This window comes from Oncorhynchus gorbuscha, linkage group LG20 (genome assembly GCF_021184085.1).
Source record: "Oncorhynchus gorbuscha isolate QuinsamMale2020 ecotype Even-year linkage group LG20, OgorEven_v1.0, whole genome shotgun sequence".
NCBI lineage: Eukaryota > Metazoa > Chordata > Actinopteri > Salmoniformes > Salmonidae > Oncorhynchus > Oncorhynchus gorbuscha.
Window position 1 is genome coordinate 2,052,860 of NC_060192.1, and position 12,973 is coordinate 2,065,832.

The following is a 12,973-nucleotide window of genomic DNA, read 5'->3' on the forward strand; positions in this document are numbered from 1 at the left end:
TAACCCCTCACCAATTTGGGACGCGGCGGCCTGTGTCAATTTGGGACGCGGGAGGCCTGTGTCAATTTGGGACGCGGGAGGCCTGTGTCAATTTGGGACGCGGGAGGCCTGTGTCAATTTGGGACGCGGGAGGCCTGTGTCAATTTGGGACGCGGGAGGCCTGTGTCAATTTGGGACGCGGGAGGCCTGTGTCAATTTGGGACGCGGGAGGCCTGTGTCAATTTGGGACGCGGGAGGCCTGTGTCAATTTGGGACGCGGGAGGCCTGTGTCAATTTGGGACGCGGGAGGCCTGTGTCAATTTGGGACGCGGGAGGCTGGTATGTTGTTCCGGGGTCCTTGTTGGTCCCCGGTTTTATGGGGGGGAATGTGACGACCCTCCCACTCTGTCTGCCGTATTCTGTCTGTTCTTGTTTCCTTATTAGGATGCCGATGGGCAGAGTTGAGAGGGTCGTCAGCTACATGGGAAACACCTGGGCCAGGTGTCTCCCAGGATAAATAGACCTCTTCCATATTCATGGAGGAGACTCTCTCCATGCAGACACCCGTTGTAGATTGTGTTGTGGTTCTTGGTGGCCTTTTGTTTGTTTGCTTTGGCACCTTTCATCACCCTGCATTATCACATTCATGCATGCAAAACACTCACTTACACTACTGATTACTGATTACACACACCATTGTATATTATACTTAGTTGCTTTAGTTAATAAATACATATTTTGCTACTCCTTATCTCCATGTTGTCTCCCTTTGTTACGGGCTTTGAGCCGGTTCGTGACATTCGCTACAGAAGTGATACCTCCTATACCTCCTAAGTGATACCTCCGTTGGGTTAGCAGCGGCCGCTGTAAACGTGGGCTAGGAGAGGACAGACAGAGTATCCCGTCTACCACACAACGACACTACAATGTATTCCGTTCACCACCAGAGACACTCTTCAAAGGACTCTGTTGGGCAACACAGCCTTCCATCTACCACCAACCTATTGAAGCGCAGCTCAGATTAAATATTTATTTACCAAATGGACGGTAATTTAGAATGCATAAGTGTCATGTTTTGTCATATATTGTCTTGTCCTTGTGCTTTCCCTTCTGTTCGTTTCCCCCTGCTGGTCTTATTAGGTTCGTTCCCTTTTTCTATCCCTCTCTCTCCCAATCCCTCTCTCTCTTCTCTCTATCGTTCCGTTCCTGCTCCCAGCTGTTCCTCATTCTCCTAACTCACTCATTTACTCTTTTCACACCTGTCCCCTATTTTGCCCTCTGATTAGAGTCCCTATTTCTCCCCTTGTTTTCCGCTTCTGTCCTTGTCGGATCCTTGTATGATGTTTCGCTGTTCTGTGTCCTTGTCTCGCCCTGTCGTGTTTTGTCTCCTTCAGATGCTGCGTGTGAGCAGGTGTCTTAGTCTGCTACCGTCGGTGCCTTCCCGAAGCAACCTGCAGTCAATGGTCGAGTCTCCAGTCTGTCCTCGTTACTTCGAGTGGATTTAAGTTTTTTCCTGTTTTGTTTTCTTCTTGATTTTTCCAGGATTATTACGTTTGTCCTATACTGAAATAAAGACTCTGTTTTCGTTAAGTCGCTTTTGGGTCCTCATTCACCAGCATAACAATAAGATTCTGTATTTACGATAGAGTAGCTTCCTACGGCCCGATAGAGACACAGCTTCTCCCTTTGTTCTTCAGTCTTCCCGCTCTTTCACTCAAACGCAACCCCCTTTTCTTTGTGTAACCAGCTGTCATATCTGTTCCGTCCACTAGGGACGTTTTCCTTTATGACATCATTTGTAATCAAGGTATGATTCATACTGTGAATACGTCATTCTGTGTGATTAGTTAGGTATTTAGTAAATAAATAATTAAACCCAATTTTGAATTGCTGATTCAACTTATTAGCCAGGGTTCGTGAAGATTCGTGAACCAAGAATTTACAACTTTCAGATGTGACTGAAATAAGGTGACGATTAATATTGACTGCTATTGATGTAAAATATTACAAGGTATTTAAGAGTTTATTTGGAAGATAATTGCTCTATACATTTTCTTCTGTGGTGCCCGACTCATCTAGTTAATTACATTTACATGATTAGCTCAATCAGGTAATATTAATTACAGAGAAAGGATTTTATAGAATAGCATGTCATATCACTTAATCCGGCATAGCCAAAGACACGACAATGGTGACTATTAAAACCTTCCCTAACCAGAAACCGTGGATTGATGGCAGCATTCGCGCAAAACTGAAAGTGCAAACCACTGCTTTTAATCGTGGCAAGGTGACCGGAAACATGACCGAATACAAACAGTGTAGCTATTCCCTCCGCAAGGAAAACAAACAAGCTAAGCGTCAGTACAGAGACAATGTAGAGTCGCAATTCAACGGCTCAGACATGAGACATATGTGGCAGGATCTACAGTCAATCACGGATTACTAAAAGAAAACCAGCCCCGTCGCGGACACCGACGTCTTGCTCCCAGACAAACTAAACAACTTCTTAGCTCGCTTTGAGGACAATACATGCCACTGACAAGGCCCACTACCAAAACCTGCAGGCTCTCCTTCACCGCAGCCAACGTGAGTAAAACATTTATGTTAACCCTCGCAAGGCTGCCGGCCCAGATGACATTTCTAGCCACGTCCTCAGAGCATGCGCAGACCAGCTGGCTGGTGTGTTTACGGACATATTCAATCAATCCCTCTCCCTCATCTCATATGTATATACTGTACACTATACCATCTAGTGCATCTTGCCTATGCCGTTCGGCCATCGCTCATCAATATATTTACATGTATATATTCTTATTCATTCCTTTACACTTGTAAGGTAGTTGTTGTGAAATTGTTAGAATACTTGTTAGATGTTACGGCACGGTCGGAACTAGAAGCACAAGCATTTCACTACACTTGCGTTAACATCTGTTAACCATGTGTATGTGACAAATAACATTTGATTTGATTTGACCTGAATCCATGTCGTAACAACAGCGTCTCCTCCGCGCTATGCTGCAAAGCCATCGAGCCACAGCGCTCAAAACCCCAGGAAACTAAAACTCTGTCCTCTTCCTCCCTAACTTTGGAAAAAACAATTGTGTGTACCGCTAAACTAACAGTGGGTTAACTCCACCATAGAAAATTAACATTGAAGGAAAAGACCAAGGAAAGAATCAAGAATATAAGGAAGGATAGAGCCCTCCACAACGCCTCTCAACTACAAAACACTCCCAGCATGCACTGAGAGAGAGAGAGATAAAGGGAGAGAAAGAGAGAGAAGAGAGAGAGAGAGAGGCGGAACAGGTGTACATACTGCCAGGTAGGTCCCAGGTAGGTGGCGAGGGTGGTTCCGCTATCAGACAGCACACACAGGAAGGAGGTGGGTACAACATTAGCCATGGGCATCAAGAGGAGGAGAGAAAGAGGAGAGAGAAGGGAGAAGAAGAGAGGATGGAGGAGATGGGGAGAAAGAAAGACAGACAGAGAGCAAAGCGAGACAGACAGGATTCACATGGTTAGACACGTAAACCAATCACACAGCTGGAAAAGAGGGTCCGGAAAAGGCCTTCAAGAGGAAAGAAACCTGGACTCCATTCACCACAAGAGCAGGGAGGAAAACATGACAAAAATGAAAGACAGGTAGAAAATAAATGTCAGACAAAACAACTTTAAAGCATTGACTATAACCATAATGGAGGTCGACAAAAAGTCTAAACGTGAAACGTGAAAACAGACTAACGGGTCAAAAGAATAACAAGAAATATGTGGAAATGGTTTTCAATATTTATAAACAGGAAAGTGAAGACGGGGCATATTCGTAATAAGGTTTAAGCAGTTTCCCACACACTTCTTCACCTGAACTTTTTGGGGGGAGAGAGATTTGCATATTACATTATTAAGTATATGCGGTACATCAGTAAAGTATATTACACAATGTGGCCATTATCAACAGTTGTTTAAAATGAATGAATATTTTATATTGTGTAGTATTCAAAAAATACTCTGCGTTAAGACAGACAGTTAAGAAGACAATATTCTCCCATGTGGCTCAGTTGGTAAATTATGGCACTTGCAACATCAGGTTGTGGGTTTGACTCCCACGTGGGACCAATACCAAAATGGATGCGCTCACTACTGTAAGTAGCTCTGAATACGATGTCTGCTAAATGACAGTAGCGTGAAAGGTACAGTGTAGTGACTGTGCTGCTGACTGTACATTCAGACACTACTGTAAGTAGCTCTGAATACGATGTCTGCTAAATGACAGTAGCGTGAAAGGTACAGTGTAGTGACTGTGCTGCTGACTGTACATTCAGACACTACTGTAAGTAGCTCTGAATAAGATGTCTGCTAAATGACAGTAGCGTGAAAGGTACAGTGTAGTCACTGTGCTGCTGGGGACATGACTGTACATTCAGATTTGTTGAGGGAAAAAATGAAGAGATGTCACATAAGATCTACATACCAAAAGTCCTATGGGCCCTTGTCAAAAGTGGTACACTGCATATGGAAAAGGGTGACATTTGAGATGCACACGAGGTCAGCAGGATGACTTGATGTGCACTGACAGACAGCGTCTTTGCTTGAGTTAGCCCGTGGCTAGCCTGTGGCTAACTCAATCCATTTCTAGCTACCTGCCTTTATATTCAGTCTTTCTTCCACTCGGTCTTTCTCTATATGTTCTCTTTCACTTCCCACTCCCTTCTCTCTCTGTGTCTCAATAATATCATCACGAACTACTACCAACTACACGAGAAAGTATTGTTGAATAAGGTCAAGTTTACTAGTAAAAAACGGTGTCGTACCATAGAAATCAAAACTCATGTTTACTAGCATTGTCCTAATGTTGACGTCGTCCTAATTGTAGCGTTAATGCTGTTTGATTTGAGCGGGCACCACGTTGGCAGCCCTGGCGGGGTTCTGGTGGGGTCCTATGTGAGAGAGTACAGGGGAACAGTAAGGAAGTGAGTGAAGGAGGACTTACATAGTACTGGGAGTCCAGTCTAGGCATGGAGGCTGCTCTGCCATGGCCCTCCAGACCAAAGTAGCCCTCTGAATCAGCTCCGTTCTCCGCCTGCCTCATCTCCACTGGTTCCTGAAACAACACCGTGTGCGTATAGTTGAGTTGAGGATACCAGAGTGAATGCTGGCGCGGTAGCTGCTTGCGTAATTTGCATCTTTGGTCAATTATATGTTGGGTTGCAAAACAGCACATTTCCCAAAATTCCCAGCTTCTCCAGAAATCCCGGTCGGAAGATTTTAGGATTTCCTTCGTATTCCCTCCTGATACCAGGAATTTTCCCAACCGAGACTTCTGGAAAACCTTGGAATTTCAGAAAAGTTACCAGAATTTGTTGTGGGTACCAGAGGTTTAACAGTGAACTATGGTACGATGGTTTTTTGCATAATTCCTATCTTTGGTATTATATATGTACTAAGTACTTGAGGTTTGATGGAGTAGGGCACATCCTCTGACTGGCCCCGCTGTACAGTCCGACTGCTAGTGCTGGACCGCTGACCCTCCTGAGACAGCTGATCTCCTGATACGGACTCTTTTATGGCACTTCTAGGGCTTGGTCTGAGGTCACACACGTAAAACACACACAAACATTGTGAGATATCTATCCGGCTCTGCGACCACCATCCCGTGGAGGTCACACAGCCTGAGCGTCCACCTCCCCAAAATTCCCAACCAACGCGTTAATTTAAATGTGATGAGCCACGCTGAGATTTTGAAAAGTATGAAAGCCAAAGACTCGGATAAGATGATGATTCACATTGATCATTGGTCTACCTGTTTCCTTCCTGCGTCCAGAAGTGTATATGCCATGTATCTGTACATTTCTATTGACTAGTGTATCTATACAAAGACTGTATAAAAAACATATGGGCGGGCACTCACACTGTGTCACCATTGGTTAGAGAGGTGGTGACGGGCGGGGGCTCTGGCTGAGGCTCTGGTTCAGGTTGTGAGGGGGGCGGGGGCTTGGCAGTGGTGATTGGCGTCTCCTCTTGCATATGGGTCATGGGCATCATGGGGCGGAAGAAGGCTGCACCCTTTTTATTCTGCAGGAGACAGAGGGATTTCTAGTCATCCCGTCGGCTTTTCTCACTAGAATCAAGTAGAGGTTAGTGACAAATTCAATGGATGTGGAGCCTATAGCGCGTTAGTCATTTGTGGATGGAGATAGCCCTCAATGGTGCAGCCCATGCTGTCTCAGAAGCAATTATGGCAAAGTTGAGTCCTCTTTCCAACTCTATGTTGTGGCCATATACTACCTTAATTGTCCCTGTGAAGTCCAGTCCCAGTTGCTGTTCCAGCCTCTTGGCCCGGTTCTGCTTGTAGTAGTCAAAGATCATGAGGGCAGCATAGACCTTCCCCACTGTCAGCTCTCGGTTTACAACCGCAAAGGGGCATATGAGCTCATTGAACTCATCAACTGAAAGGAGTGAAGAAAGAAGGAACAATGAAGAGAGAAAGTAAGTGGAGAAAAGCTGAAGCGCGAGTCGTCGTCTCTCCACAACCACTAGATGGCATTGGAAGAGCAGACAGAATGAAGGAGATTATACTGTTGTCAGGTTCTGGGTGTGTGTGTGTGTGTGTGTGTGTGTGTGTGTGTGTGTGTGTGTGTGTGTGTGTGTGTGTGTGTGTGTGTGTGTGTGTGTGTGTGTGTGTGTGTGTGTGTGTGTGTGTGTGTGTGTGTGTGTGTGTGTGTGTGTAAATATAGCTCCCTCATACACAGAGTAAACTGCAGAGCAGTAGAAAGAGCAGAACGAGAACACAGTTGAGACTCACTCACTCACTCAAAGGATGACTGGGCTTTGGTGAAGCTCAGTGCTCTGAAGATGTTTTTTTTGTGTGTCTCTCAGCTCCTTCTCTTCTGTCTCTCTATTTCAGTTTCTCTTTCATGCTCTCTAACACACACACACACACACACACACACACACACACACACACACACACACACACACACACACACACACACACACACACACACACACACACACACACACACACACACACACACACACACACACACACACACACACACACACACACACACACACACACGTGTCGCCTACCTTTATATGGTGTGACCAGCAGGTCAACAGTCTTCTGAGGCAGGTTAGGCCAGACTGTGGAGATCTCCTTCCTCAGATCAGCATCACACAGGCGCTGAGCCAGAACCCCTGAGGAGAGACACACTCATATGTCACATCAAGTCCATCCACACATCCACCAATCAGCAAACAGGTCAGAGGTCACTGACCAGATGCCAGTTTGATCTCCAGAGCGGTGCGGATGAGAGCCATCAGCGTGGACGTGAAGTGCACCGTATTGTCATCGGCGATGGGCATGTTCATTTTGACCAATCGCTAAGGAGAATAGAAACCATGGTGAGGGGCCCATTAGAACACCAATTTTAGCACCTGTTACAATCAATTGCTCTTTGGGCAGGTTCTGTGTGCTGCCTGGTAGAGTAGTTCCATGTTAACTGATGAAATTGAGACTGACAAGTCCTGCAGAGACTGAGAGTGTCCTAATAGGGACACCGTACATACAGTGAGAGTGATGTTGACTTTTGACAGCCAGTGGTTTGGATTAGTTTCAGTCCAGCAGACAGAAGAGCTTTCCCAGGAGCACAACAACACAAGCATGCAAATGGTAATGTGAAAGTCAGACTATGGGTCAAGGTCTGAGATGGACATTGGGAGGGACATGCATAAAAAATCAACTGGATGTGCATTAGGACTCCTCAGAACGTGTCAGTGAGTTTTCACTCAAAGACTGACAGGAAAGTGAGGTCGTCGTAGCGATTTACGAGAAGCCATGAGTGGTGTGGATGAAGAGTTAGTATTGTTCGGCATTACGTAAATGATAGAAACAGTTCACATGTCAACATGCTTCCAAGGCCCTGGAGGAGTATGTTTTAGTGCTGCTATGAAAGGATGAATGAATGAAGCCGTATCTGTTTTCTGGGGACACACTCCTCCCCCGAGCCTCTTCATTTTTAGGCGGGTAGCAGAGCAGACAGATCATCTGCGTCCCAAATGACACCCTTTTCCCTAAATAGTTCATTAAACAGGGAATAGTGCCATTTGAGACTCAGTCATAGTGACATACATGCATGTAGAGCTCCATGAACGGCTAATGGGGAGGAAGGATGAGATGCACATGCATGCTTCGCAGAGGGGAAGACTGGGACGGATGAATCCTATTGTCTTCAAGCCAAGTGGAGGGGAATCGCAGATGAGGCATGTGTGTGTGCAAGCAAGCCTCCCTTGAACTCAAGAGAGCATACTTCCATGCAGGAGCAGTTACAATACAGAAGGAGAGGAGGGGAAGAGGGTGGGTGGGACACACACACCACCTATGCATGCAGGGTCTGACATGTCAGGTAGTGCCCAAAGGAAAACCACAGACACGTGAGGCCATCCCACAAACATATAAATACTGTATGTACACATTCTGTCAAAAACATACGCACACACACACACACACACACACACACACACACACACACACACACACACACACACACACAGACACACAGACACACAGACACACAGACACACACACACACACACACACACACACACACACACACACACACACACACACACACACACACACACACACACACACACACACACACACACACACAGTGGAGTTAAGCAGATAAGAGGAATGAACAATCCCCACAGGGAGGAACAGAAAGGTAATTTAGCAGGGAAGCTCAGCTCATAGCCAGAGCGGAAAATTAGCAGTTAGAAACAGAGGGTGACAGAGGTACAACACAGGAGTTATAAACAGAGGGTGACAGAGGGTGACAGAGGAGTTATAAACAGAGGCTGACAGAGGTACAACACAGGAGTTATAAACAGAGGGTGACAGAGGGTGACAGAGGAGTTATAAACAGAGGGTGACAGAGGGACAACAGAGGAGTTATAAACAGAGGGTGACAGAGACACACAGAGGAGTTATAAACAGAGGGTGACAGAGGGACAACAGAGGAGTTATAAACAGAGGGTGACAGAGGAGTTATAAACAGAGGGTGACAGAGGAGTTATAAACAGAGGGTGACAGAGGAGTTATAAACAGAGGGTGACAGAGGGACAACAGAGGAGTTATAAACAGAGAGTGACAGAGGAGTTATAAACAGAGGGTGACAGAGGAGTTATAAACAGAGGGTGACAGAGGGTGACAGAGGAGTTATAAACAGAGGGTGACAGAGGAGTTATAAACAGAGGGTGACAGAGGTACAACAGAGGAGTTATAAACAGAGGGTGACAGAGGGACAACAGAGGAGTTGTAAACAGAGGGTGACAGAGGAGTTATAAACAGAGGGTGACAGAGGGACAACAGAGGAGTTATAAACAGAGGGTGACAGAGGGACAACAGAGGAGTTATAAACAGAGGGTGACAGAGGAGTTATAAACAGAGGGTGACAGAGGGACAACAGAGGAGTTATAAACAGAGGGTGACAGAGGAGTTATAAAAAGAGGGTGACAGAGGGACAACAGAGGAGTTATAAACAGAGGGTGACAGAGGAGTTATAAACAGAGAGTGACAGAGGGTGACAGAGGAGTTATAAACAGAGAGTGACAGAGGGTGACAGAGGAGTTATAAACAGAGGGTGACAGAGGGACAACAGAGGAGTTATAAACAGAGGGTGACAGAGGAGTTATAAACAGAGGGTGACAGAGGGACAACAGAGGAGTTATAAACAGAGGGTGACAGAGGAGTTATAAACAGAGAGTGACAGAGGGTGACAGAGGAGTTATAAACAGAGGGTGACAGAGGGACAACAGAGGAGTTATAAACAGAGTGTGACAGAGGGACAACAGAGACACACAGGAACCTCTGCGTTCATTAAGGAGGGAGTGGAGCGAGATGCATTTTCCACAACAGCAAAGGTAAGAAAGAAGAAGGTAAAAATGTTAAAAAAAACGTCTAGCTACTCATTTCTCCCTGTTCATTAATCTCTCTAAAGCAGGAGTTATATTTGGAGACCCCACACGCGTCAGATCCATCTAGTCGCTTGGCAGACGTTTTTATCCAGGGCACGGCTAGGGCTGTCTTAACCATGATTCATCTAGACAGCTGTGTACACGCTGGAGCCACTCATGGTAAGTACAATACACTCTGAGGTAAATGCCATACACAGAGTGTACCCGAGGGCTGAACCAGATTTACCTTGGTCCACAATACAAGCTCTCTAAATACTGCAGCTCAACACAGCCCGTAGATTATAGACTGGAGAAGAGGGGACAGGTTTATTACTCGACAATATGTCTCCAACTCTTTTTAACCTCATATTAATTATCTGCTTTTATGTGACAACGGCCTGTTTGGTTCTAAACGAAGAAGAAAAGGTCCTAAGAATGTGTCGATGTCATCAAAGTACAAACGGCGATTTTTCAAAACCTGCCATGAGTTTTTAGCTAACGTCTTGGTAATAGTGTGGCTTGTGTCAACTGTCTGTCTTGACTTCTTCTTCGTCGAACATGATTAAAACACAGTCTAAAAACAAAACAAGTCCAAATGGCCAGACAGTGAAGTGAGCACGCTTAAACGCCAAAAGCTGAGAGGGAGCAGAAGGCAGAAGAGAATGTCACAAACAGACAGGGAGAGCAACAACGAGGGAAAAAAACGAGAGCCCAGCAGGAAGTGGCTGTGACAGTCTGACAGAAGCCGGGAGACACAGGACAGGTGGGATTGAGCGGAAGAAGTGAGAGGAAGATTGCTGGGGGAGGAAGGGAGGGGAGGGGGGGAAAGGGTCTACCTTATAGGCGATTCTGGGCGGGCATTTCTTTCCCACACCTAGCGGAGGGGACATGTGGCGGAGCATCTCGTGCATATCAAGGTAGGTCATACGGCCACTTCACAGGGGAAGATGTCACAGGGGACCACAGAGGTCAAGGAGAGGGATGGAGGAGGACGGAGTTAGAAATGACCAAAAGAGGACAGTTAAAAACAGTAGAGGAAATGGCAAAAAACAGAAATCTGTGTTATTTTAGATTTCCAGGGCAGTGGATTCCATGGCGGGATCTCATCCCTGTCCTGCCTAAGACAGGGATGTATCCCAGGATTGGACAGGAGGAGGGTGGGGTGATTTCCCAGGAATTCCCCGAGGAGAGATGTCGGGATGGCAGGATCATGATGTTGGATTGAGACATGTACAGTATATATATTCAGTATGTCAGGGGCAGGTTGTGGCGTCACTGTTCAGATGTCATCTGTTTCTGCATGCTACGAGACATCAGCTGCAACCACATTGAACACAGGAAACAAAGCACACAATGCTCATAACCTTAAAGCTTTTACTCAGTGTGTGCACTGGTTTAAACAGTCTCTTGAGCCTACTTCGAGAAACCATATAGACTTACTGCATACAGCATACTGTACTGTATTCAGTAGGGTGAAGAAGTAACTTGATGGTGAAGCCTGGCCAGTGTACTGTAACGAGACTTGCATTGTGGCATTGTTTTCCATTAGTTCCCATGGTTACCCACCAGCTGGTTAGTACGGAAGGTGTGTGTTTGTGTGTGGTGGAATCCCTGGCCCTAGGAGTCATTCACAGTCATTCCACTTCCACCTCATCCCTTTATGATTAAGGGGTGTGTGGGGTTTGCAAACCTTGTAGGCCACCCTATTAGGGCACTTCTTCCCTAAGCCGAGAGGAGGCGAGATAAAACGCAACAATTTGTACATATCCTGATAGCATATCCTTCCGCTGTAAAAGACACAGGTTACAAAGAGGTTAGGACACAAACACCACCATTTCTGCTCCTGTGCCTTAACATATTCATGATAGCCTCCATTGTATGCAGTCATGGGCATTGAATAAAGTAGATATACAGATATACAGATATACAAAACGTTTGGAACACCGCTTCCCGCGTGTATCGAGAAGGGTCCACCACCCGAAAGACGTCAAGTCGACTGGACACAACTGTGGGAAACACCTTCTTAAAATTCAGTTGCACTCCCTTTTACCCCTCAGAACAGCCTAAATTCTTTGGGGTATGGACTCTACAAGGTGTCGAAAGCGTTCCACAGAGATGCTGGCCCCATGTTGACTCCAATGCTTCCCACAGTTGTGTCAAGTTGGCTGGATGTCCATGGGGTGGTGGACCATTCTTGATACACACGGGAAACTGTTGAGCGTGAAAAAGCCAGCAGTGTTGCTGTTCTTGCCACAAACTGCTGTGCCTGGCACCTACTACTATACCCTGTTCAAAGGCACTTCAATATATTTGTCTTGCCCATTCACCTGAATGGAACACATACACAATCCATGTCTCAATTGTCTCAAGGCTTAAAACTCCTTCTTTAACCAGTCTCCTCTCCTTCATGAAGTGGATTTAACAAGTGACACCAATAAGGGATCATAGCTTTCCCCTGGACTCACCTGGTCAGTCTATGTCATGGAAAGAGCGGGTGTTCCTAATGTTTTGTACACTCGCTGTATAAATAACAAGCTTACCTATCTATAGTCATACATGGTTCCTGGGAGGTTATAAGTCTACGTCCCAACTTGAACCCTACTTTTGAGTCTGCATGTAAGGGAAAGTATGCCATTTGGGACCAGTGGAGGCTGCTGAGGGGAGGACGGCTCATAATAATGGCTGGAACAGAGCTCATGGAATGGCATCAAACACAAAGGAAACCATGTTTGGCCTATGTGATACCACTTGATGATTCCTCCCCTTAATGGCTGTGTCTAACATCGGAAGGGCCACCGGGGATGAGACTGAGCAACAGAGTCTGGACCTGTGTCCCAAATGGCACCCTATTCCCTATATAGTGCACTACTTTTTGACTAGGGCCCATAGGGAATAGGTTGGCAATTATGACATTTTGGACTTCTCATCCTGGTGCAAATCGGCCAAACGTTTTATTTTTGCTCTTAGAGTTCCAGTGTTTCTCAGTGGATTCTGGCGAAGACTTTGGGAAGCGGTGGAGATGGATAAAGCTGGGCTGTGT

At 46.0% G+C, this 12,973-nt stretch overlaps 1 pseudogene; it reads right to left on the reverse strand.

The window, feature by feature from the left end:
- The window catches only part of LOC124006935, a 230,217-nt pseudogene that overhangs the window by 17,512 nt on the left and 199,732 nt on the right, over positions 1-12,973 (reverse strand).